Genomic DNA, 27,489 nt, shown 5'->3' with positions numbered 1-27,489 from the left:
AGCACCAAATACAGTATAAATACAACAGCTTTTCCATCGTATAAGGCGAGTAATTGCAACCGGTGTGAAAGCAATGGTCATTTCTACGTCCCGGGCAACCTAGGCTTCAGCCTAGGGCGTTGCTCCACCAGATCCACTAGTTAGGGCCTACTAAGTCAACGCCAGAAGCATAATATACAGTATAAATACAACAGTTTTTCCATCGTATAAAACGAATAATTGCAACCAGTATGAAAGTTATGGTCATTTCTACGTTCCCGGCAACCACGGCTCCACCCTAGGTCGTTGATCCACCAGATACAATAGTTTGGGGGTAAGAAGTCCATGCCAGAAGCATAAAATACAAAATAAATACAACATTTTTTCCATCGTATAACAGGAATAATTGCAACCAGTGTGAAAGTAATGGTCATGTCTACGTTCCGGGCAACATATGCCTCACTCTAGGGCGTTGCTCCACCACATCGAATAGCTACGGCCTCAGAAGTCATCGCCAGCAGCAAAAAATATATTATAAATACAACAGTTTTTCCATCGTATAACAGGAATAATTGCAAACAGTGTGAAAGTGATGGCCATTTCTACGTTCCTGGCAACCTACACTTCACTCCAGAGCGTTGGTCCACCAGATCCAATAGTTAGGGCCTTAGAAGTCAACGCCCGAAGCATAAAATACAAAATAAATACAACAGTTTTTCCATCGTATAGCAGGAATAATTGCAACCAGTGTGAAAGATATGGTCATTTCTACGTTCCGGGCAGCCTAGGTTTTGCTCTAGGGCGTTGCCCCACCACATCGAATAGTTAGGGCCTTAGATGTCAACGCCAGAAGCATAAAATACAGTATAAATACAACAGTTTTTCCATCGTATAAAACGAATAATTGCAACCAGTATGAAAGTTATGGTCATTTCTACGTTCCCGGCAACCACGGCTCCACCCTAGGTCGTTGATCCACCAGATCGAATAGCTACGGCCATAGAAGTCTACGCCAGAAGCATAAAATGCAGTAAAAATACAACAGTTTTTCCATCGTATAACAGGAATAATTGCAACCAGTGTGAAAGATATGGTCATTTCTACGTTCCGGACAACCTAGGCTTCACCCTAGGGCGCTGCTCCACCAGATCGAATAGTTAGGGACTTAGAAGTCAACGCCCGAAGCATAAAATACAATATAAATACAACAGTTTTTCCATCGTATAACAGGAATAGTTGCAACCAGTGTGAAAGATATGGTCACTTCTACGTTCCGGGCAACCTAGGCTTTACTCTAGGCCGTTGCTCCACCACATCGAATAGCTACGGCCTTAGAAGTCAACGCCAGAAGCATAAAATACAATACAAATACAACAGTTTTTCCATCGTATAAAACGAATCATTCCAACCAGTATGAAAGTTATGGTCATTTCTACGTTCCCGGCAACCTAGGCTTCACTCTAAGGCGTTGCTCCACCAGATCGAATAGCTACGGCCATTGAAGTCTACGCCAGAAGCATAAAATACAATATAAATGCAATAGTTTTTCCATCGTATAACAGGAATAATTGCAACCAGTGTGAAAGATATGGTCATTTCTACGTTCCGGGCAACCTAGGCTCCTCTCTAGGGCGTTGCTCTACCACACCAAATAGCTACGGCCTTAGAAATCAACGCCAGAAGCATAAAACACAATATAAATACAACAGCTTTTCCATCGTATAAGACGAGTAATTGCAACCAGTGTGAAAGTTATGGTAATTTCTACGTTCCGGGAAACCTAGGCTTCACTCTGGGGCGTTGCTCCACCAGATCCAATAGTTAGGGCCTAAGAAGTCAACGCCTGAAGCTCCAAATACAGTATAAATACAACAGTTTTTCCATCATATAAAACGAATAATTGCAACGAGTGTGAAGTTGATGGTCATTTCCACGTTCCGGGCAACCTAGGCTTCACTCTAGGGCGTTGGTCCACCAGATCCAATAGTTAGGGCCTAAGAAGTCAACGCCAGAAGCACCAAATACAAAATAAATACAACAGTATTTCCATCATATAAAACGAATAATAGCAACCAGTGTGAAAGCAATGGTCATTTCTACGTTTTGGGGAACCTAGGCTTCACTCTAGGGCGTTGCTCCACCAGATCGAATGGTTTGGGCCTTAGAAGTCAACGCCCGAAGCATTAGATACAAAATTAATAGAACAGTTTTTCCATTGTATAAAACGAATAATTGCAGTCAGTCTGAAAATAATGGTCATTTCTACGTCCCGGGCAACCTAGGCTTCATTCTAGGGCGTTGTTCCACTAGATCGAACAGTCTGGGCCAAAGAAGTCAACGCCAGAAGCATAAAATACAGTATAAATACAACAGTTTTTCCATCATATAAACCGGATAATTGCAACCAGTGTGAAAGTGATGGACATTTCCACGTTCCGGGCAACCTAGGCTTCACTCTAGGGCGTTGATCCACCAGATCCAATAGTTAGGGCCTAAGAAGTCAACGCCAGAATCACCAAATACAGTATAAATACAACAGCTTTTCCATCGTATAAGGCGAGTAATTGCAACCGGTGTGAAAGTAATGCTCATTTCTACATTCCGGGCAACATAGGCTTCACTCTAGGGCGTTGTTCCACCACATGGAATAGCTACTGCCTTAGAAGTCAACGCCAGAAGCATAAAATACAAAATAAATACAACAGTTTTTCCATCGTATAGCAGGAATAATTGCAACCAGTGTGAAAGATATGGTCATTTCTACGTTCCGGGCCACCTAGGTTTTGCTCTAGGGCGTTGCTCCACCACATCGAATTGTTAGGGCCTTAGAAGTCAACGCCCGAAGCATAAAATACAAAATTAATAGAACAGCTTTTCCATTGTATAAAACGAATAATTGCAATCAGTGTGAATATAATGGTCATATCTACGTTCCAGGCAACCTAGGCTTGACTCTAGGGCGTTGCTCCACAAGATCGAATAGTTTGGGCCTAAGAAGTCAACGCCAGAAGCACAAAATACACTATAAATACAACAGTTTTTCCATCATATAAAACGAATACTAGCAACCAGTTTGAAAGTTATGGTCATTGCCACGTTCCGTGCAACCCAGGCTCCGCTGTAGGGCGTTGCTCCACCAAATCGAATAGCTAGGGCCTTAGAAGTCAACGCCCGAAGCATAAAATGCAATATAAATACAACAGTTTTTCCATCATATAAAACGAGTAATAGCAACCAGTGTGAAAGTGATGGTCATTTCTACGTTCCGGGCAACCTAGGCTTCACTCTAGGGCGTTGTTCCACCAGACCGAATAGTCAGGGTCTAAGAAGTCAACGCCAGAAGAATAAAATACGATATATGTACAACAGTTTTTCCACCGTATAAAACGAATAATTGTAACCAGTGTGAAAGTAGTGGTCATTGCTACGTTCCGTGCATCCCAGGCTCCACTCTAGGGCGTTGCTCCACCAAATCGAATAGCTAGGGCCTAAGAAGTCAACGCCCGAAGCATAAAACGCAATATAAATACAACAGTTTTGCCATCATATAAAACGAATAATAGCAACCGGTGTGAACGCAATGGTCATTTCTACGTCCCGGGCAACCTAGGCTTCAGCCTAGGGCGTTGCTCCACCAGATCCACTAGTTAGGGCCTACTAAGTCAACGCCTGAAGCATAATATACAGTATAAATACAACAGTTTTTCCATCGTATAAAACGAATAATTGCAACCAGTATGAAAGTTATGGTCATTTCTACGTTCCCGGCAACCTCGGCTACACCCTAGGTCGTTGATCCACCAGATACAATAGTTAGGGCCTAAGAAGTCCATGCCAGAAGCATAAAATACAAAATAAATACAACATTTTTTCCGTCGTATAACAGGAATAATTGCAACCAGTGTGAAAGTAATGGTCATTTCTACGTTCCGGGAAACATAGGCTTCACTCTAGGGCGTTGTTTCACCACATCGAATGGCTACGACCTTAGAAGTCAACGCCAGAAGCATAAAATACAAAATAAATACAACAGTTTTTCCATCGTATAGCAGGAATAATTGCAACCAGTGTGAAAGATATGGTCATTTCTACGTTCCGGGCAGCCTAGGTATTGCTCTAGGGCGTTGCCCCACCACATCGAATAGCTAGGGCCTTAGATGTCAACGCCAGAAGCATAAAGTACAGTATAAATACAACAGTTTTTCCATCGTATAAAACGAATAATAGCAACCAGTGTGAAAGTTATGGTCATTTCTACGTTCCGGGCAAGCTAGGCTTTGCTCTAGGGCGTTGCTACACCAGATCGAACAGTTACGGCCTTAGAAGTCAACGCCAGAAGCATAAAATGCAGTAAAAATACAACAGGTTTTCCATCGTATAAAACGAATAATAGCAACCAGTGTGAATGTTATGGTCATTTCTACGTTCTGGGCAAGCTAGGCTTTACTCTAGGGCATTGCTACACCAGATCGAATAGTTACGGCCTTAGAAGTCGACGCCAGAAGCATAAAATACAGAATAAATACAACAGTCTTTCCATCGTATAGCAGGTATAATGGCAACCAGTGTGAACGTAATGGTCATTTCTACCTTCCGGGTAGCCTAGGCTTCACACTATGGCGTTGCTCCACCAGATCGAATAGTTAGGGCCTTAGAAGTCAACGCCCGGAGCATAAAATGCAGTAAAAATACAACAGTTTTTCCATCGTATAACAGGAATAATTGCAACCAGTGTGAAAGATATGGTCATTTCTACGTTCCGGACAACCTAGGCTTCACCCTAGGGCGCTGCTCCACCAGATCGAATAGTTAGGGACTTAGAAGTCAACGCCAGAAGCATAAAATACAATACAAATACAACAGTTTTTCCATCGTATAAAACGAATCATTCCAACCAGTATGAAAGTTATGGTCATTTCTACGTTCGCGGCAACCTAGGCTTCACTCTAAGGCGTTGCTCCACCAGATCGAATAGCTACGGCCATAGAAGTCAACGCCAGAAGCATAAAATACAATATAAATGCAATAGTTTTTCCATCGTATAACAGGAATAATTGCAACCAGTGTGAAAGATATGGTCATTTCTACGTTCCGGGCAACCTAGGCTCCTCTCTAGGGCGTTGCTCTACCACACCGAATAGCTACGGCCTTAGAAGTCAACGCCAGAAGCATAAAACACAATATAAATACAACAGCTTTTCCATCGTATAAGACGAGTAATTGCAACCAGTGTGAAAGTTATGGTCATTTCTACGTTACGGGCAACCTAGGCTTCACTCTGGGGCGTTGCTCCACCAGATCCAATAGTTAGGGCCTAAGAAGTCAACGCCTGAAGCTCCAAATACAGTATAAATACAACAGTTTTTCCATCATATAAAACGAATAATTGCAACGAGTGTGAAGTTGATGGTCATTTCCACGTTCCGGGCATCCTAGGCTTCACTCTAGGGCGTTGGTCCACCAGATCCAATAGTTAGGGCCTAAGAAGTCAACGCCAGAAGCACCAAATACAAAATAAATACAACAGTATTTCCATCATATAAAACGAATAATAGCAACCAGTGTGAAAGCAATGGTCATTTCTACGTTTTGGGGAACCTAGGCTTCACTCTAGGGCGTTGCTCCACCAGATCGAATAGTTTGGGCCTTAGAAGTCAACGCCCGAAGCATTAGATACAAAATTAATAGAACAGTTTTTCCATTGTATAAAACGAATAATTGCAGTCAGTGTGAAAATAATGGTCATTTCTACGTCCCGGGCAACCTAGGCTTCATTCTAGGGCGTTGTTCCACTAGATCGAACAGTCTGGGCCAAAGAAGTCAACGCCAGAAGCATAAAATACAGTATAAATACAACAGTTTTTCCATCATATAAACCGGATAATTGCAACCAGTGTGAAAGTGATGGACATTTCCACGTTCCGGGCAACCTAGGCTTCACTCTAGGGCGTTGATCCACCAGATCCAATAGTTAGGGCCTAAGAAGTCAACGCCAGAAGCACCAAATACAGTATAAATACAACAGCTTTTCCATCGTATAAGGCGAATAATTGCAACCGGTGTGAAAGTAATGGTCATTTCTACGTCCCGGGCAACCTAGGCTTCAGCCTAGGGCGTTGCTCCACCAGATCCACTAGTTAGGGCCTACTAAGTCAACGCCAGAAGCATAATATACAGTATAAATACAACAGTTTTTCCGTCGTATAAAACGAATAATTGCAACCAGTATGAAAGTTATGGTCATTTCTACGTTCCCGGCAACCTCGGCTACACCCTAGGTCGTTGATCCACCAGATACAATAGTTAGGGCCTAAGAAGTCCATGCCAGAAGCATAAAATACAAAATAAATACAACATTTTTTCCATCGTATAACAGGAATAATTGCAACCAGTGTGAAAGTAATGGTCATGTCTACGTTCCGGGCAACATATGCCTCACTCTAGGGCGTTGCTCCATCACATCGAATAGCTACGGCCTCAGAAGTCAACGCCAGAAGCAAAAAATATATTATAAATACAACAGTTTTTCCATCGTATAACAGGAATAATTGCAACCAGTGTGAAAGATATGTTCATTTCTACGTTCCGGGCAACCTAGGCTCCTCTCTAGGGCGTTGCTCTACCACACCGAATAGCTACGGCCTTAGAAGTCAACGCCAGAAGCATAAAACACAATATAAATACAACAGCTTTTCCATCGTATAAGACGAGTAATTGCAACCAGTGTGAAAGTTATGGTAATTTCTACGTTCCGGGCAACCTAGGCTTCACTCTGGGCCGTTGCTCCACCAGTTCGAATAGTTAGGGCCTTAGAAGTCAACGCCCGAAGAATAAAGTACAATATAAATACAACAGTTTTTCAATTGTATAAAACGAATAATTGCAAGCAGTATGAAAGTTATGGTCATTTCTACGTTCCGGGCAACCTAGGCTTCACCCTAGGGCGTTCCTCCACCAGATAGAATAGTTAGGGCCTTAGAAGTCAACGCCCGAAGCATAAACTACAATATAAATACAACAGTTTTTCCATCGTATAGCCGGAAAAATTGCAACCAGTGTGAAAGTAATGGTCATGTCTACGTTCCGGGCAGCCTAGGATGCACCCTAGGACGTTGCTCGACCAGATCGAATAGTTCGGGCCTTAGAAGTCAACGCCCGAAGCATAAAATGCAATAAAAATACACAGTTTTTCCATCGTATAAAATGAATAATTGCAACCAGTATGAAAGTTATGGTCATTTCTACGTTCCCGGCAACCTAGGCTACACCCTAGGTCGTTGATCCACCAGATACAATAGTTAGGGCCTAAGAAGTCCATGCCAGAAGCATAAAATACAAAATAAATACAACATTTTTTCCATCGTATAACAGGAATAATTGCAACCAGTGTGAAAGTAATGGTCATTTCTACGTTCCGGGCAACATAGGCTTCACTCTAGGGCGTTGTTCCACCACATCGAATAGCTACGGCCTTAGAAGTCAACGCCAGAAGCATAAAATACAATATAAATACAACAGTTTTTCCATCGTATAGCAGGAATAATTGCAACCAGTGTGAAAGCTATGGTCATTTCTACGTTCCGGGCCACCTAGGTTTTGCTCTAGGGCGTTGCTCCACCACATCGAATAGTTAGGGCCTTAGAAGTCAACGCCCGAAGCATAAAATACAAAATTAATAGAACAGCTTTTCCATTGTATAAAACGAATAATTGCAATCAGTGTGAATATAATGGTCATATCTACGTTCCAGGCAACCTGGGCTTGACTCTAGGGCGTTGCTCCACACGATCGAATAGTTAGGGCCTAAGAAGTCAACGCCAGAAGCACAAAATACACTATAAATACAACAGTTTTTCCATCATATAAAACGAATAATAGCAACCAGCTTGAAAGTTATGGTCATTGCTACGTTCCGTGCAACCCAGGCTCCACTCTAGGGCGTTGCTCCACCAAATCGAATAGCTAGGGCCTTAGAAGTCAACGCCCGAAGCATAAAACGCAATATAAATACAACAGTTTTTCCATCGTATAAAACGAATAATTGCAACCAGTATGAAAGTAATGGTCTTTTCTACGTTCCAGGCAACCTAGGCTTCACCTTACTGCGTTGCTCCACCAGATCCAATAGTCAGGACCTTAGAAGTCAACGCCCGAAGCATAAAATACAATACAAATACAACAGTTATTCCATCGTATAACAGGAATAATTGCAACCAGAGTGAAGGTGATGGTCATTTCTAATTTCCGTGCAACCTAGGCTTCACTCTAGAGCGTTGCTCCTCCAGGTCGAATAGCTAGGGCCTTAGAAGTCAACGCCAGACGCATAAAATACAATAAAAATACAACAGCTTTTTCATCGCATAACAGGAATAATTGCAACAAGCCTGAAGGTAATGGTCATTTCTACGTTCCGGGAATTCTAGGCTTCTCTCTAGGGCATTGCTCCACAAGACCGAATAGTTAGGGCCTAAGAAGTCAACGCCAGAAGCATAAAATACAATAGAAATACAACAGTTTTTCAATCGTATAACAGGAATAATAGCAACCAGTGTGAAGGTAATAGTCATTTCTACGTTCCGGGCCACCTAGGCTTCACTCTAGGGCGTTGCACCACCAGATCGAATAGCTAGGGCCTTAGAAGTCATCGCCAGAAACATAAAATAAAATAAAAATACAACAGTTATTCCATTTATAACAGGAATAGTTACTACCAGTGTGAAGGTAATGGTCAGTTCTACGTTCCGGGCAACCTAGGCTTCACCCTAGGGCGTTGCTGCAGCAGATCCAATGGTTAGGACCTCAGAAGTCAAAGCCCGGAGCATAAAATACAATAAAAATACCACAGGTTTTCCATCGTATAACAGGAATAATTGCAACCAGAGTGAAGGTGATGGTCATTTCTAAGTTCCGCGCAACCTAGGCTTCACTTTAGAGCGTTGCTCCACCAGATAGAATAGCTAGGGCCTTAGAAGACAACGCCAGAAGCACAAAATAAAATAAAAATACAACAGTTATTCCATCGTATAACAGGAATAATTACATCCAGTGTGAAAGTAATGGGCATTTCTACGTATCCGTACAACCTAGGCTTCACTCTAGGGCGTTGGTCCACCAGGTGGAATGGTTAGGGCCTTCGAAAACAACTCCAGACGCATAAAATACAATATAAATACAACAGTTTTTCCATCGTATAAAACGAATAATTGCAACCAGTATGAAAGTCATGGTCATTTCTACGTTCCCGGCAACCTAGGCTTCTATCTAGGGCGTTGTTCCACCAGATCCAATAGTTAGGGCCTAAGAAGTCAACGCCAGAAGCATAAACTGCAATATAAATACAACATTTATTACCTTGTATAACAAGGATAATTGCAACCAGTGTGAAAGGTATGGTCATTTCTACGTTCCGGGCGACCTAGGCTTCACTCTAGGGCATTGCTCCACCACATCGAATAGCTACGGCCTTAGGAGTCAACGCCAGAGGCATAACATACAATATAAGTACAACAGTTTTTCCATCGTATAAAACGAAAAATTGCAATCAGTATGAAGGCTATGGTCATTTCTACGTTCCGGGCAACCTAGGCTTCACCTTAGGCGTTGCTCGACCAGATCCAATAGTTAGGACCTAAGAAGTCAACGCCAGAAGCTTAAAGTACAATAAAAATCCAACAGTTTGTCCATCGTATAACAGGAATAATAGCAACCAGTGTGAGAGTAATGGTCATTTCTACGTTCCGGGCAACCTAGGTTCCGCTCTAGGGCTTTGCTCCAGCACATCGAATAGTTAGGGCCTTAGAAAACAACTCCAGACACATAAAATACAATAAAAGTACAACAGTTTTTTCATCGTATAACAGGAATAATTGCAACAAGCCTGAAGGTAATGGTCATTTCTACGTTCCGGGCAATCTAGGCTTCTCTCTAGGGCGTTGCTCCACCAGATCGAATAGTTAAGGCCTAAGAAGTCAACGCCTGAAGCATAAAGTACAATCAAAATCCAACAGTTTGTCCATCGTATACCTGGAATAATTGCAACCAGAGTGAAAGTAATGGTCATTTCCACGTTTCGGGCGACCTAGGCTCCACTCTAGGGCGTTGCTCCACCAGATCGAATAGTTAGGGCCTAAGAAGTCAACGCCAGGAGCATAAAATACGATATATGTACAACAGCTTTTCCATCGTATAAAACGAATAATTGCAACCAGTGTGAAAGTAATAGACATTTCTACGTTGCGGGCATCCTAGACTTAACTCTGAGGCATTGCTACACCAGATCGAATACATAGGGCCTTAGAAGTCAACGCCAGAAGTATAAAGTACAATCGAAATCCAACAGTTTGTCCATCGTATAGCTGGAATAATTGCAACCAGAGTGAAAGTAATGGTCATTTCCACGTTTCGGGCGATCTAGGCTCCACTCTAGGGCGTTGCTCCACCAGATGGAATAACTAGGGCCTTAGAAGTCAATGCCAGAAGCATAAAATACAAAATAAGTACAACAGTTTTACCATCGTATAAAATGAATAACCGCAAACAGTGTGAAGGTAATGATCATTTCTACGATCCGGGCAACCTAGGCTTCACTCTAGGGCGTTGCTCCACCTGATCGAATAGTTAGGGCCATAGAAGTCAACGCCCGAAGCATAAAATACAAAATAAATAGAACAGTTTTTCCATTGTATAAATCGAATAATTGAAACCAGTGTGAAAGTTATGGTCATTTCTGCGTTCCTGGCAACCTAGGCTTCACCCTAGGGCGTTGCTCCACCTGATCGAATAGTTAGGGCCTAAGAAGTCAACGCCAGAAGCATAAAATACGATATATGTACAACTGTTTTTCCATCGTATAAAACGAATAATTGCAACCAGTGTGAAAGTAATAGACATTTCTACGTTGCGGGCATCCTAGACTTAACTCTGAGGCATTGCTACACCAGATCTAATACATAGGGCCTTAGAAGTCAACGCCAGAAGTATAAAGTACAATCGAAATCCAACAGTTTGTCCATCGTATAGCTGGAATAATTGCAACCAGAGTGAAAGTAATGGTCATTTCCACGTTTCGGGCGATCTAGGCTCCACTCTAGGGCGTTGCTCCACCAGATGGAATAACTAGGGCCTTAGAAGTCAATGCCAGAAGCATAAAATACAAAATAAGTACAACAGTTTTACCATCGTATAAAATGAATAACCGCAAACAGTGTGAAGGTAATGATCATTTCTACGATCCGGGCAACCTAGGCTTCACTCTAGGGCGTTGCTCCACCTGATCGAATAGTTAGGGCCATAGAAGTCAACGCCCGAAGCATAAAATACAAAATAAATAGAACAGTTTTTCCATTGTATAAATCGAATAATTGAAACCAGTGTGAAAGTTATGGTCATTTCTGCGTTCCTGGCAACCTAGGCTTCACCCTAGGGCGTTGCTCCACCTGATCGAATAGTTAGGGCCTAAGAAGTCAACGCCAGAAGCATAAAATACGATATATGTACAACAGTTTTTCCATCGTATAAAACGAATAATTGCAACCAGAGTGAAAGTAATGGTCATTTCCACGTTCCGGGCGACCTAGGCTCCACTCTAGGGCGTTGCTCCACCAGATGGAACAGCGAGGGCCTTAGAAGTCAATGCCAGAAGCATAAAATACAAAATAAATACAGCAGTTTTACCATCGTATAAAATGAATAATCGCAAACAGTGTGAAGGTAATGGTCATTTCTACGTTCCGGGCAACCTAGGCTTCACTCTAGGGCGTTGCTCCACCAGATCGAATAGTTAGGGCCATAGAAGTCAACGCCCGAAGAATAAAATACAAAATAAATAGAACAGTTTTTCCATTGTATAACACGAATGATTGAAACCAGTGTGAAAGTTATGGTCATTTCTATGTTCCGGGCAACGTAGGCTTCACCCTAGGGCGTTGTTCCACCAGATCCAATAGTTTGGGCCTAAGAAGTCAACGACAGAAGCACCAAATACAAAATAAATACAACAATTTTTCCATCGTATATAACGAATAATTGCAACCAGGTTGAAAGTGATGGCCATTTCTGCGTACCGGGAAACATAGGCTTCACTCCAGGGCGTTGCTCCACCGCATCGAATAGTTACAGCCTTAGAAGTCAACGCCAGAAGCATAAAATACAATATAAATACAACAGTTTTCCCATCGTATAAAACGAATAATTGCAACCAGTATGAAAGTTACGGTCATTTCTACGTACCGGGCAACCTAGGCTTCACCCTAGGGCGTTGTTCCTCTAGATCGAATAGTTACGGCCTAAGAAGTCAACGCCAGAAGCATAAAATAGAATATAAATACAACAGCTTTTCCATCGTATATGATGTATATTTGCAGAGAGTGGGAAAGTAAAGGTCATTTCCACGTTCCGGGCAACCTAGGCTTAACTGCAGGGCGTTGCTCCAGCAGATCGCATAGTTATGGACTTAGAATTTAACGGCAGACGCATGAAATACAATAAAAATGCAACAGTCTTTCCATCGTATAAAATGAATACTTGCAACCAGTGTGAAAGTAATGGTCATTTCTACGTTCCGCGCAACCTAGGTTTCACTCTTGGGCGTTGCTCCACCACATCGAATAGCTACGGCCTTAGAAGTCAACTCCAGAAGCATAAAATACAATATAAATACAACAGCTTTTCCATCGTATAAAATGAATCATTGCAAACAGTGTGAAAGTTATGGTCATTTCTACGTTCCGGGCAACCTAATCTTAACTCCAGGGCGTTGCTCCACCAGATCGAATAGTTTGGGACATTGAATACAACGTCAGAAGCATAAAATACAAAAAAAATGCATCAGTTTTTCCATCGTATAACAGGAAAGCTACAACAAGTGTGAAAGTACTGGTCATTACTACGTTCCGGGCAACCTAGGCTTCACTCCAGGGCGTTGCTCCACCTGATCCAACAGTTAGGGCCTAAGAATTCAACGCTAGAAGCATAAAATACAATAAAAATACAACAGTTTTTCCATCGTATAGCATGCATAATTGCAACCAGAGTGAAAGTAATGGTCATTTCTACGCTTCGGGCGTCCTAGGCTTCACTCTAGGGCGTTGCTCCACCATATCGAATAGCTACGGCCTTAGAAGTCAACGCCCGAAACATAAAATACAATAAAAATACAACAGATTTCCATCGTATAACGGGAATAATTGCAACAAATGTGACCGTGATGGTCATTTCCACGTTCCGGGCAACCTAGGCTTCACTCTAGGGCGTTGGTCCACCACATCCTACAGTTAGGGCCTAAGAAGTCAACGGCAGAAGCACCAAATACAAAATAAATACAACAGTTTTTCCATCATATAAAACGAATAATTGCAACCAGTACGAAAGTTATGGTCATTTCTACGTTCCGGGCTACCCAGGCTTCACCATAGGGCGTTGCTCCAGCTGATCGAATAGTTAGGGCCTAAGAAGACAACGCCAGAAACATAAAATACGATATATGTACAACAGTTTTACCATCGTATAAAATGAATAATCGCAAACAGTGTGAAGGTAATGGCCATTTCTACAATCCAGGCAACCTAGGTTTCACTCTAGGGCGTTGCTCCACCAGATCGAATAGTTAGGGCCATAGAAGTCAACGCCCGAAGCATAAAATACCAAATAAATAGAACAGTTTTTCCATTGTATAAAACGAATAATTGAAACCAGTGTGAAAGTTATGGTCATTTCTACGTTCCGGGCAACCTAGGCTTCACTACAGGGCGGTGCTCCACCAGATCAAATAGTTAGGGCGTAAGAAGTCAACGCCAGAAGCATAAAATACAATAAAAATACAACATTTTTTTCATCGTATAACAGGAATAATTGCAACCAGTCTGAAAGATATGGTCATTTATACGTTCCGGGCAACCTAGGCTTCACTCTAGGGCGTTGGTCCTCCACATCTAACAGCTAGGGCCTAAGAAGTCAACGCCAGAAGCACCAAATACAAAATAAATACAACAGTTTTTCCATCGTATAAAACGAATAATTCAACCAGTATGAAAGTTATGGTCATTTCTACGTTCCGGGCAACCTAGGCTTCACCCTGAGGCGTTGCTCCACCTGATCGAATAGTTAGGTCCTAAGAAGTAAACGCCAGAAGCATAAAATACAAAATAAGTACAACAGTTTTACCATCGTATAAAATGAATAACCGCAAACAGTGTGAAGGTAATGATCATTTCTACGATCCGGGCAACCTAGGCTTCACTCTAGGGCGTTGCTCCACCTGATCGAATAGTTAGGGCCATAGAAGTCAACGCCCGAAGCATAAAATACAAAATAAATAGAACAGTTTTTCCATTGTATAAATCGAATAATTGAAACCAGTGTGAAAGTTATGGTCATTTCTGCGTTCCTGGCAACCTAGGCTTCACCCTAGGGCGTTGCTCCACCTGATCGAATAGTTAGGGCCTAAGAAGTCAACGCCAGAAGCATAAAATACGATATATGTACAACTGTTTTTCCATCGTATAAAACGAATAATTGCAACCAGTGTGAAAGTAATAGACATTTCTACGTTGCGGGCATCCTAGACTTAACTCTGAGGCATTGCTACACCAGATCTAATACATAGGGCCTTAGAAGTCAACGCCAGAAGTATAAAGTACAATCGAAATCCAACAGTTTGTCCATCGTATAGCTGGAATAATTGCAACCAGAGTGAAAGTAATGGTCATTTCCTCGTTTCGGGCGACCTAGGCTCCACTCTAGGGCGTTGCTCCACCAGATGGAACAGCGAGGGCCTTAGAAGTCAATGCCAGAAGCATAAAATACAAAATAAATGCAGCAGTTTTACCATCGTATAAAATGAATAATCGCAAACAGTGTGAAGGTAATGGTCATTTCTACGTTCCGGGCAACCTAGGCTTCACTCTAGGGCGATGCTCCACCAGATCGAATAGTTAGGGCCATAGAAGTCAACGCCCGAAGCATAAAATACAAAATAAATAGAACAGTTTTTCCATCGTATAACAAGAATAATTGCAACCAGTGTGAAAGTGATGGTCATTTCTACATTCCGGGCAACCTAGGCTTCACTCTAGTGCGTTGCTCCACCGGATCGAATAGTTACGGCATAAGAAGTCAACGCCAGAAGCACCAAATACAAAATTAATACAACAGTTTTTCCATCGAATAAAACGAATAATTCCAACCAGTATGGAAGTTATGGTCATTTCTACGTTCCGGGCAACCTAGGCTTCACCCTAGAGCGTTAGTCCACCTGATCGAATAGCTAGGGCCTAAGAAGTCAACGCCAGAAGCATAAAATACGATATATGTACAACAGTTTTACCATCGTATATAATGAATAATCGCAAACAGTGAGAAAGTGATGGTCATTTCAACATTCCGGGCATCCTAGGCTTCACTCTAGGGCGTTGCTCCACTGGATCGAATAGTTAGGGCATAAGAAGTCAACGCCAGAAGCACCAAATACAAAATTAATACAACAGTTTTTCCATCGTATCAAACGAATAATTGCAACCCGTAGGAAAGTTATGGTCATTTCTACGTTCCGGGCAACCTAGGCTTCACCCTAGGGTGTTGTTCAACCAGATCGAATAGTTAGGGCCTAAGAAGTCAACGCCTGAAGCATAAAGTACAATATAGATCCAACAGTTTGTCGATCGTATAGCTGGAATAATTGCAACCGGAGTGAAAGTAATGGTCATTTCCACGTTTCGGGAGATCTAGGCTCCACTCTAGGGCGTTGCTCCACCAGATGGAATAGCTAGGGCATTAGAAGTCAATGCCAGAAGCATAAAATACAAAATAAATACAACAGCTTTACCATCGTATAAAATGAATAAACGCAAACAGTGTGAAGGTAATGGTCATTTCTACGTTCCGGGCAACCTAGGCTTCACTCTAGGGCGTTGCTCCACCAGATCGAATAGTTAGGGCCATAGAAGTCAACGCCCGAAGAATAAAATACAAAATAAATAGAACAGTTTTTCCATTGTATAACACGAATGATTGAAACCAGTGTGAAAGTTATGGTCATTTCTATGTTCCGGGCAACCTAGGCTTCACCCTAGGGCGTTGTTCCACCAGATCCAATAGTTTGGGCCTAAGAAGTCAACGACAGAAGCACCAAATACAAAATAAATACAACAGTTTTTCCATCGTATACAACGAATAATTGCAACCAGGTTGAAAGTGATGGCCATTTCTGCGTACCGGGAAACATAGGCTTCACTCCAGGGCGTTGCTCCACCGCATCGAATAGTTACACCCTTAGAAGTCAACGCCAGAAGCATAAAATACAATATAAATACAACAGTTTTCCCATCGTATAAAACGAATAATTGCAACCAGTATGAAAGTTATGGTCATTTCTACGTACCGGGCAACCTAGGCTTCACCCTAGGGCGTTAGTCCACCTGATCGAATAGCTAGGGCCTAAGAAGTCAACGCCAGAAGCATAAAATACGATATATGTACAACAGTTTTACCATCGTATATAATGAATAATCGCAAACAGTGAGAAAGTGATGGTCATTTCTACATTCCGGGCATCCTAGGCTTCGCTCTAGGGCGTTGCTCCACTGGATCGAATAGTTAGGGCATAAGAAGTCAACGCCAGAAGCACCAAATACAAAATTAATACAACAGTTTTTCCATCGTATCAAACGAATAATTGCAACCCGTAGGAAAGTTATGGTCATTTCTACGTTCCGGGCAACCTAGGCTTCACCCTAGGGCGTTGTTCAACCAGATCGAAGAGTTAGGGCCTAAGAAGTCAACGCCTGAAGCATAAAGTACAATATAGATCCAACAGTTTGTCGATCGTATAGCTGGAATAATTGCAACCGGAGTGAAAGTAATGGTCATTTCCACGTTTCGGGAGATCTAGGCTCCACTCTAGGGCGTTGCTCCACCAGATGGAATAGCTAGGGCATTAGAAGTCAATGCCAGAAGCATAAAATACAAAATAAATACAACAGTTTTACCATCGTATAAAATGAATAAACGCAAACAGTGTGAAGGTAATGGTCATTTCTACGTTCCGGGCAACCTAGGCTTCACCCTAGGGCGTTGCTCCACCAGATCGAATAGTTAGGGCCATAGAGGTCAACGCCCGAAGAATAAAATACAAAATAAATAGAACAGTTTTTCCATTGTATAACACGAATGATTGAAACCAGTGTGAAAGTTAAGGTCATTTCTACGATCCGGGCAACCTAGGCTTCACCCTAGGGCGTTGTTCCACCAGATCCAATAGTTTGGGCCTAAGAAGTCAACGACAGAAGCACCAAATACAAAATAAATACAACAGTTTTTCCATCGTATATAACGAATAATTGCAACCAGGTTGAAAGTGATGGCCATTTCTGCGTACCGGCAAACATAGGCTTCACTCCAGGGCGTTGCTCCACCGCATCGAATAGTTACAGCCTTAGAAGTCAACGCCAGAAGCATAAAATACAATATAAATACAACAGTTTTCCCATCGTATAAAACGAATAATTGCAACCAGTATGAATGTTATGGTCATTTCTACGTACCGGGCAACCTAGGCTTCACCCTAGGGCGTTGTTCCACTAGATCGAATAGTTACGGCCTAAGAAGTCAACGCCAGAAGCATAAAATACAATATAAATACAACAGCTTTTCCATCGTATATGATGTATATTTGCAGAGAGTGGGAAAGTAAAGGTCATTTCCACGTTCCGGGCAACCTAGGCTTAACTGCAGGGCGTTGCTCCAGCAGATCGCATAGTTATGGACTTAGAATTTAACGCCAGACGCATGAAATACAATAAAAATGCAACAGTTTTTCCATCGTATAAAATGAATACTTGCAACCAGTGTGAAAGTAATGGTCATTTCTACGTTCCGCGCAACCTAGGTTTGACTCTTGGGCGTTGCTCCACCACATCGAATAGCTACGGCCTTAGAAGTCAACTCCAGAAGCATAAAATACAATATAAATACAACAGCTTTTCCATCGTATAAAATGAATCATTGCAAACAGTGTGAAAGTTATGGTCATTTCTACGTTCCGGGCAACCTAATCTTAACTCCAGGTCGTTGCTCCACCAGATCGAATAGTTTGGGACTTTGAATACAACGTCAGAAGCATAAAATACAATAAAAATGCAACAGTTTTTCCATCGTATAACAGGAAAGCTACAACAAGTGTGAAAGTACTGGTCATTACTACGTTCCGGGCAACCTAGGCTTCACTCCAGGGCGTTGCTCCACCTGATCCAACAGTTAGGGCCTCAGAATTCAACGCTAGAAGCATAAAATACAATAAAAATACAACAGTTTTTCCATCGTATAGCATTCATAATTGCAACCAGAGTGAAAGTAATGGTCATTTCTACGCTTCGGGCGTCCTAGGCTTCACTCAAGGGCGTTGCTCCACCATATCGAATAGCTACGGCCTTAGAAGTCAACGCCCGAAACATAAAATACAATAAAAATACAACAGATTTCCATCGTATAACGGGAATAATTGCAACAAATGTGACCGTGATGGTCATTTCCACGTTCCGGACAACCTAGGCTTCACTCTAGGGCGTTGGTCCACCACATCCTACAGTTAGGGCCTAAGAAGTCAACGGCAGAAGCACCAAATACAAAATAAATACAACAGTTTTTCCATCATATAAAACGAATAATTGCAACCAGTACGAAAGTTATGGTCATTTCTACGTTCCGGGCTACCCAGGCTTCACCATAGGGCGTTGCTCCAGCTGATCGAATAGTTAGGGCCTAAGAAGTCAACGCCAGAAGCATAAAATACAATATAAATACAACAGCTTTTCCATCGTATATAATGTACATTTGCAAACAGTGTGAAAGTAACGGTCATTTACGTTCCGGACAACCTAGGCTTCACTCTAGGGCTTTGCTCCACCAGATCGAATAGTTAGGGCCTTAGAAGTCAACGCCTGAAGCATAAAATACAATAAAAATACAACATTTTTTTCATCGTATAACAGGAATAATTGCAACCAGTCTGAAAGATATGGTCATTTCTACGTTCCGGGCAACCTAGGCTTCACTCTAGGGCGATGCTCCACCAGATCGAATAGTTAGGGCCATAGAAGTCAACGCCCGAAGCATAAAATACAAAATAAATAGAACAGTTTTTCCATCGTATAACAAGAATAATTGCAACCAGTGTGAAAGTGATGGTCATTTCTACATTCCGGGCAACCTAGGCTTCACTCTAGTGCGTTGCTCCACCGGATCGAATAGTTAGGGCGTAAGAAGTCAACGCCAGAAGCACCAAATACAAAATTAATACAACAGTTTTTCCATCGAATAAAACGAATAATTCCAACCAGTATGGAAGTTATGGTCATTTCTACGTTCCGGGCAACCTAGGCTTCACCCTAGGGCATTGCTCCACCTGATCGAATAGTTAGGGCGTAAGAAGTCAACGCCAGAAGCATAAAATACGACATATGTACAACAGTTTTACCATCGTATAAAATGAGTAATCGCAAACAGTGTGAAGGTAATGGTCATTTCTACGTTCCGTGCAACCTAGGCTTCACCCTAGGCCGTTGTTCCACCAGAGCGAATAGTTAGGGCATAAGAAGTCAACGCCAGAAGCACCAAATACAAAATTAATACAACAGTTTTTCCATCGTATCAAACGAATAATTGCAACCCGTAGGAAAGTTATGGTCATTTCTACGTTCCGGGCAACCTAGGCTTCACCCTAGGGCGTTGTTCAACCAGATCGAATAGTTAGGGCCTAAGAAGTCAACGCCTGAAGCATAAAGTACAATATAGATCCAACAGTTTGTCGATCGTATAGCTGGAATAATTGCAACCGGAGTGAAAGTAATGGTCATTTCCACGTTTCGGGAGATCTAGGCTCCACTCTAGGGCGTTGCTCCACCAGATGGAATAGCTAGGGCATTAGAAGTCAATGCCAGAAGCATAAAATACAAAATAAATACAACAGTTTTACCATCGTATAAAATGAATAAACGCAAACAGTGTGAAGGTAATGGTCATTTCTACGTTCCGGGCAACCTAGGCTTCACTCTAGGGCGTTGCTCCACCAGATCGAATAGTTAGGGCCATAGAAGTCAACGCCCGAAGAATAAAATACAAAATAAATAGAACAGTTTTTCCATTGTATAACACGAATGATTGAAACCAGTGTGAAAGTTAAGGTCATTTCTACGTTCCGGGCAACCTAGGCTTCACCCTAGGGCGTTGTTCCACCAGATCCAATAGTTTGGGCCTAAGAAGTCAACGACAGAAGCACCAAATACAAAATAAATACAACAGTTTTTCCATCGTATATAACGAATAATTGCAACCAGGTTGAAAGTGATGGCCATTTCTGCGTACCGGGAAACATAGGCTTCACTCCAGGGCGTTGCTCCACCGCATCGAATAGTTACAGCCTTAGAAGTCAACGCCAGAAGCATAAAATACAATATAAATACAACAGTTTTCCCATCGTATAAAACGAATAATTGCAACCAGTATGAAAGTTATGGTCATTTCTACGTACCGGGCAACCTAGGCTTCACCCTAGGGCGTTGTTCCACTAGATCGAATAGTTACGGCCTAAGAAGTCAACGCCAGAAGCATAAAATACAATATAAATACAACAGCTTTTCCATCGTATATGATGTATATTTGCAGAGAGTGGGAAAGTAAAGGTCATTTCCACGTTCCGGGCAACCTAGGCTTAACTGCAGGGCGTTGCTCCAGCAGATAGCATAGTTATGGACTTAGAATTTAACGCCAGACGCATGAAATACAATAAAAATGCAACAGTTTTTCCATCGTATAAAATGAATACTTGCAACCAGTGTGAAAGTAATGGTCATTTCTACGTTCCGCGCAACCTAGGTTTCACTCTTGGGCGTTGCTCCACCACATCGAATAGCTACGGCCTTAGAAGTCAACTCCAGAAGCATAAAATACAATATAAATGCAACAGCTTTTCCATCGTATAAAATGAATCATTGCAAACAGTGTGAAAGTTATGGTCATTTCTACGTTCCGGGCAACCTAATCTTAACTCCAGGTCGTTGCTCCACCAGATCGAATAGTTTGGGACCTTGAATACAACGTCAGAAGCATAAAATACAATAAAAATGCAACAGTTTTTCCATCGTATAACAGGAAAGCTACAACAAGTGTGAAAGTACTGGTCATTACTACGTTCCGGGCAACCTAGGATTCACTCCAGGGCGTTGCTCCACCTGATCCAACAGTTAGGGCCTAAGAATTCAACGCTAGAAGCATAAAATACAATAAAAATACAACAGTTTTTCCATCGTATAGCATGCATAATTGCAACCAGAGTGAAAGTAATGGTCATTTCTACGCTTCGGGCGTCCTAGGCTTCACTCAAGGGCGTTGCTCCACCATATCGAATAGCTACGGCCTTAGAAGTCAACGCCTGAAACATAAAATACAATAAAAATACAACAGATTTCCATCGTATAACGGGAATAATTGCAACAAATATGACCGTGATGGTCATTTCCACGTTCCGGGCAACCTAGGCTTCACTCTAGGGCGTTGGTCCACCACATCCTACAGTTAGGGCCCAAGAAGTCAACGCCTGAAGCACCAAACACAAAATAAATACAACAGTTTTTCCATCATATAAAACGAATAATTGCAACCAGTACGAAAGTTATGGTCATTTCTACGTTCCGGGCTACCCAGGCTTCACCATAGGGCGTTGCTCCAGCTGATCGAATAGTTAGGGCCTAAGAAGACAACGCCAGAAACATAAAATACGATATATGTACAACAGTTTTACCATCGTATAAAATGAATAATCGCAAACAGTGTGAAGGTAATGGCCATTTCTACAATCCAGGCAACCTAGGTTTCACTCTAGGGCGTTGCTCCACCAGATCGAATAGTTAGGGCCATAGAAGTCAACGCCCGAAGCATAAAATACCAAATAAATAGAACAGTTTTTCCATTGTATAAAACGAATAATTGAAACCAGTGTGAAAGTTATGGTCATTTCTACGTTCCGGGCAACCTAGGCTTCACTACAGGGCGGTGCTCCACCAGATCAAATAGTTAGGGCCTAAGAAGTCAACGCCAGAAGCATAAAATACAATATAAATGCAACAGCTTTTCCATCGTATATAATGTACATTTGCAAACAGTGTGAAAGGAACGGTCATTTACGTTCCGGACAACCTAGGCTTCACTCTAGGGCTTTGCTCCACCAGATCGAATAGTTAGGGCCTTAGAAGTCAACGCCTGAAGCATAAAATACAATAAAAATACAACATTTTTTTCATCGTATAACAGGAATAATTGCAACCAGTCTGAAAGATATGGTCATTTATACGTTCCGGGCAACCTAGGCTTCACTCTAGGGCGTTGGTCCTCCACATCTAACAGCTAGGGCCTAAGAAGTCAACGCCAGAAGCACCAAATACAAAATAAATACAACAGTTTTTCCATCGTATAAAACGAATAATTCAACCAGTATGAAAGTTATGGTCATTTCTACGTTCCGGGCAACCTAGGCTTCACCCTGAGGCGTTGCTCCACCTGATCGAATAGTTAGGTCCTAAGAAGTAAACGCCAGAAGCTTAAAATACAAAATAAATACAACAGTTTTTCCATTGTATAACAAGAATAATTGTAACCAGTGTGAAGGTAATGGTCATTTCTACGTTCCGGGCAACCTAGGCTTTACCCTAGGGCGTTGTTCCACCAGAGCGAATAGTTTGGGCCTAACAAGTCAACGCCTGAAGCACCAAACACAAAATTAATACAACAGTTTTTCCATCGTATCAAACGAATAATTGCAACCCGTATGAAATTTATGGTCATTTCTACATTCCGGGCAACCTAGGCTTCACTCTAGGGCGTTGCTCCACCGGATCGAATGGTTAGGGCGTAAGAAGTCAACGCCAGAAGCATAAAATACGATATATGTACAACAGTTTTACCATCGTATAAAATGAGTAATCGCAAACAGTGTGAAGGTAATGGTCATTTCTACGTTCCGGGCAACCTAGGCTTCACCCTAGGCCGTTGTTCCACCAGAGCGAATAGTTAGGGCCCAAGAAGTCAACGCCTGAAGCACCAAACACAAAATTAATACAACAGTTTTTCCATCGTATCAAACGAATAATTGCAACCCGTATGAAAGTTATGGTCATTTCTACGTTCCGGGCAACCTAGGCTTCACCCTAGGGCGTTACTCCACCTGATCGAATAGCTAGGGCCTAACAAGTCAACGCCAGAAGCATAAAATACGATATATGTACAACAGTTTTACCATCGTATAAAATGAATAATCGCAACCAGTGTGAAAGCTATGGTCATTTCTACGTTCTGGCCAACCTAGGCTTCACCCTAGGGCGTTGCTCCACCTGATCGAATAGTGAGGGCCTAAGAAGTCAGCGCCAGAAGCATAAAATACGATATATGTACAACAGTTTTACCATCGTATAAAATGAATAATCGCAAACAGTGTAAAGGCAATGGTCATTTCTACGTTCCGGGCAACCTAGGCTTCACTCTAGGGCGTTGCTCCACCAGACCGAATAGTTAGGGCCTAAGAAGTCAACGACAGAAGCACCAAATACAAAATAAATACAACAGTTTAACCATTGTATAAAACGAATAATTGAAACCAGTGTAAAATTTATGGTCATTTCTACGTTCCGCGCAACCTGGACTTCACCCCTGGGCGTTGCTCCACCAGATCCAATAGTTAGGACCTAAGAAGTCAGCGCCAGAAGCATAAAATACAAAATAGATACAACAGCTCTTCCATCGTATATAATGTATATTTGCAAGCAGTGTGAAGGTAATGGTCATTTCTACGTTCCGCGCAACCAAGGCTTTACTCCAGGGCGTTGCTCCACCAGATCGAATAGTTAGGTCCTTAGAAGTCAACGCCAGAAGCATAAAATACAATATAAATACAATAGTTTTTCCATCGTATAAAACGAGTAATTGCAACCAGTGTGAAAGTTATGGTCATTTCCACGGTCCGGGCAACCTACGCACCACCCTAGGGCGTTGCTCCACCTGATCGAATAGTTAGGGCCTAAGAAGTCAACGCCAGAAGCATAAAATGCGATATATGTACAACAGCTTTGCCATCGTATAAAATGAATAATCGCAAACAGTGTGAAGGTAATGGCCATTTCTATGTTCCGGACAACCTAGGCTTCACTCTAGGGCATTGCTCCACCAGATCGAATAGTTAGGGCCTTAGAAGTTAACGCCCGAAGCATAAAATACAAAATAAATAGAACAGTTTTTCCATCGTATAAAACGAATAATTGAAACCAGTGTGAAAGTTATGGTCATTTCTACTTTCCGCGCAACCTAGGCTTCACCCCTGGGCGTTGCTCCACCAGACCCAATAGTTACGACCTAAGAAGTCAGCGACAGAAGCATAAAATACAAAATAGATACAACAGCTTTTCCATCGTATATAATGTATATTTCCAAACAGTGTGAAGGTAATGGTCAATTCTACATTCCGGGCAACCTAGGCTTCACTCTAGGGCGTTGCTCCACCAGATCGAATAGTTGGGGCATTAGAAGTCAACGCCAGAAGTATAAAGTACATTAAAAATCCAACAGTTTGTCGATCGTATAACAGGAATAATTGCAACCAGATTGAAGGTGATGGATATTTCTACGTTCCGGGCAACCTAGGATTCACTCTAGGGCGTTGGTCCACCAGATCCAATAGATAGTGCCTAAGAAGTCAACGCCAGAAGCACCAAATACAATATAAATACAACAGTTTTTCCATCGTATAAAACGAATAATTGCAACCAGTGTGAAAGTAATGGTCATATCTACGTTCCGAACAATCTATGCTTGAATCTAGGGCGTTGCTCCACCAGATCGGAGAGGTAGGGCCATAGAAGTCAATGCCCGAAGCATAAAATACGTTAAAGATATAACAGTTTTTCCATCGTATAACAGGAGTAAATGCAACCAGTGTGAAAGTAATGGTCATGTCTACGTTCCGGGCAATCTAGGCTTGACTCTAGGGCATTGCTCCACCAGATGGAAGAGGCGGGGCCATAGAAGTCAATGCCCGAAGCATAAAATACAATAAAGATATAACAGTTTTTCCATAGTATAAAATGAGTAATTGCAACAAGTGTGATAGTGATGGTCATTTCTACGTTCCTTGCAACCTAGGCTTCACTCTAGGGCGTCACCCCACCAGGTCGGATAGCTAACGCCTTAGAAAACAACTCAAGACGCATAAAATACAACAGCATATAAATGCAACAGCTTTTCCATCGTCTAAAACGAGTAATTCCAACCAGTGTGAAAGTAATGGCCATTTCAACGTTACGGGCATCCTAGACTTAACCCTGAGGCATTGCCCCACCAGATCGAATAGATAGGGCCTTAGAAGTCAACGCCAGAAGCATAAAGTACAATAAAAATCCATCAGTTTTTCCATCGTATAACATGAATAATTGCAAACAGTGTGAAGGTAATGGTCATTTCTACGCTCCGGTCAACCTAGGCTTCGCTCTAGGGCGTTGCTCCACGACATCGAATAGTTAGGGCCTTAAGAGTCAATGTCAGAAGAATAAAATATAATATAAATACAACAGTTTTTCCATCGTATAAAATGAATAATTGCATAAAGTGTGAAAGGATGGTCATCTCTACGTTCGGCGCAACCTAGGCTTCACTCTAGGGCGTTGCTCCAGCACATCGAATAGTTAGGGGCTTAAAAGTCAATGCCAGAAGAATAAAATACAATATAAATACAACAGTTTTTCCATCGTATAAAAAGAATAATTGCAAACAGTGTGAAAGTAATGGTCATTTCTACGTTCTGGGTAACCTAGGCTTCACACTAGGGCGTTGCTCCACCAGATCGAATAGCTAGAGACTTAGAGTTCAACGCCAGATGCATAAAATACAATAAAAATCCAACAGCTTTTCCATGGTATAACAGGAGCAACTGCAACCAGTGTGAAAGTACTGGTCATTTCAACATTCCGGGCAACCTATTCTTCACTCTAGGGCGTTGCTCCACCAGATTGAATAGTTAGGGCCTTAGAAGTCAACGCCAGAAGCATAAAATACAATATAAATGCAACAATTTTTTCCATCGTATAACAGGAACAATTGCAACCAGTGTGAAAGTACTGGTCATTTCTACGTTCCGGCCAACCTAGGATTCGCTCTAGGGCGTTGCTCCATCAGATCGAATAGCTGGGGACTTCGAAGTCAGCGCCAGGAGCATTGAATACAATAAAAATACAACAGTTTTTCCATCGTATAGCAGGAATAATTGCAAACAGCATGAAAGTTATGGTCATTTCTGCGTTCCGGTCAACCTAGGCTTCACTCTAGGGCGTTGCTCCACCACATCGAATAGTTAGGGCCTTAAAAGTGAATAACAGAAGAATAAAATACAATATCAGTACAACAGTTTTTCCATCGTATAACAAGAATAATTGCAACCAGTGTGAAAGTGATGGTCATTTCTACATTCCGGGCAACCTAGGCTTCACTCTAGGGCGTTGCTCCACCGGATCGAATAGTTAGGGCATAAGAAGTCAACGCCAGAAGCACCAAATACAAAATTAATACAACAGTTTTTCCATCGTATAAAACGAATAATTGCAACCAGTATGAAAGTTATGGTCATTTCTACATTCCGGGCAACCTAGGCTTCACTCTAGGGCGTTGCTCCACCGGATCGAATAGTTAGGGCGTAAGAAGTCAACGCCAGAAGCATAAAATACGATATATGTACAACAGTTTTACCATCGTATATAATGTACATTTGCAAACAGTGTGAAAGGAACGGTCATTTACGTTCCGGACAACCTAGGCTTCACTCTAGGGCTTTGCTCCACCAGATCGAATAGTTAGGGCCTTAGAAGTCAACGCCTGAAGCATAAAATACAATAAAAATACAACATTTTTTTCATCGTATAACAGGAATAATTGCAACCAGTCTGAAAGATATGGTCATTTATACGTTCCGGGCAACCTAGGCTTCACTCTAGGGCGTTGGTCCTCCACATCTAACAGCTAGGGCCTAAGAAGTCAACGCCAGAAGCACCAAATACAAAATAAATACAACAGTTTTTCCATCGTATAAAACGAATAATTCAACCAGTATGAAAGTTATGGTCATTTCTACGTTCCGGGCAACCTAGGCTTCACCCTGAGGCGTTGCTCCACCTGATCGAATAGTTAGGTCCTAAGAAGTAAACGCCAGAAGCGTAAAATACAAAATAAATACAACAGTTTTTCCATTGTATAACAAGAATAATTGTAACCAGTGTGAAGGTAATGGTCATTTCTACGTTCCGGGCAACCTAGGCTTTACCCTAGGGCGTTGTTCCACCAGAGCGAATAGTTAGGGCCTAACAAGTCAACGCCTGAAGCACCAAACACAAAATTAATACAACAGTTTTTCCATCGTATCAAACGAATAATTGCAACCCGTATGAAATTTATGGTCATTTCTACATTCCGGGCAACCTAGGCTTCACT

Source organism: Calliopsis andreniformis, unplaced genomic scaffold, assembly GCF_051401765.1.
Source record: "Calliopsis andreniformis isolate RMS-2024a unplaced genomic scaffold, iyCalAndr_principal scaffold0001, whole genome shotgun sequence".
Taxonomy (NCBI): domain Eukaryota; kingdom Metazoa; phylum Arthropoda; class Insecta; order Hymenoptera; family Andrenidae; genus Calliopsis; species Calliopsis andreniformis.
Note: the sequence above shows the minus strand (reverse complement) of the source record.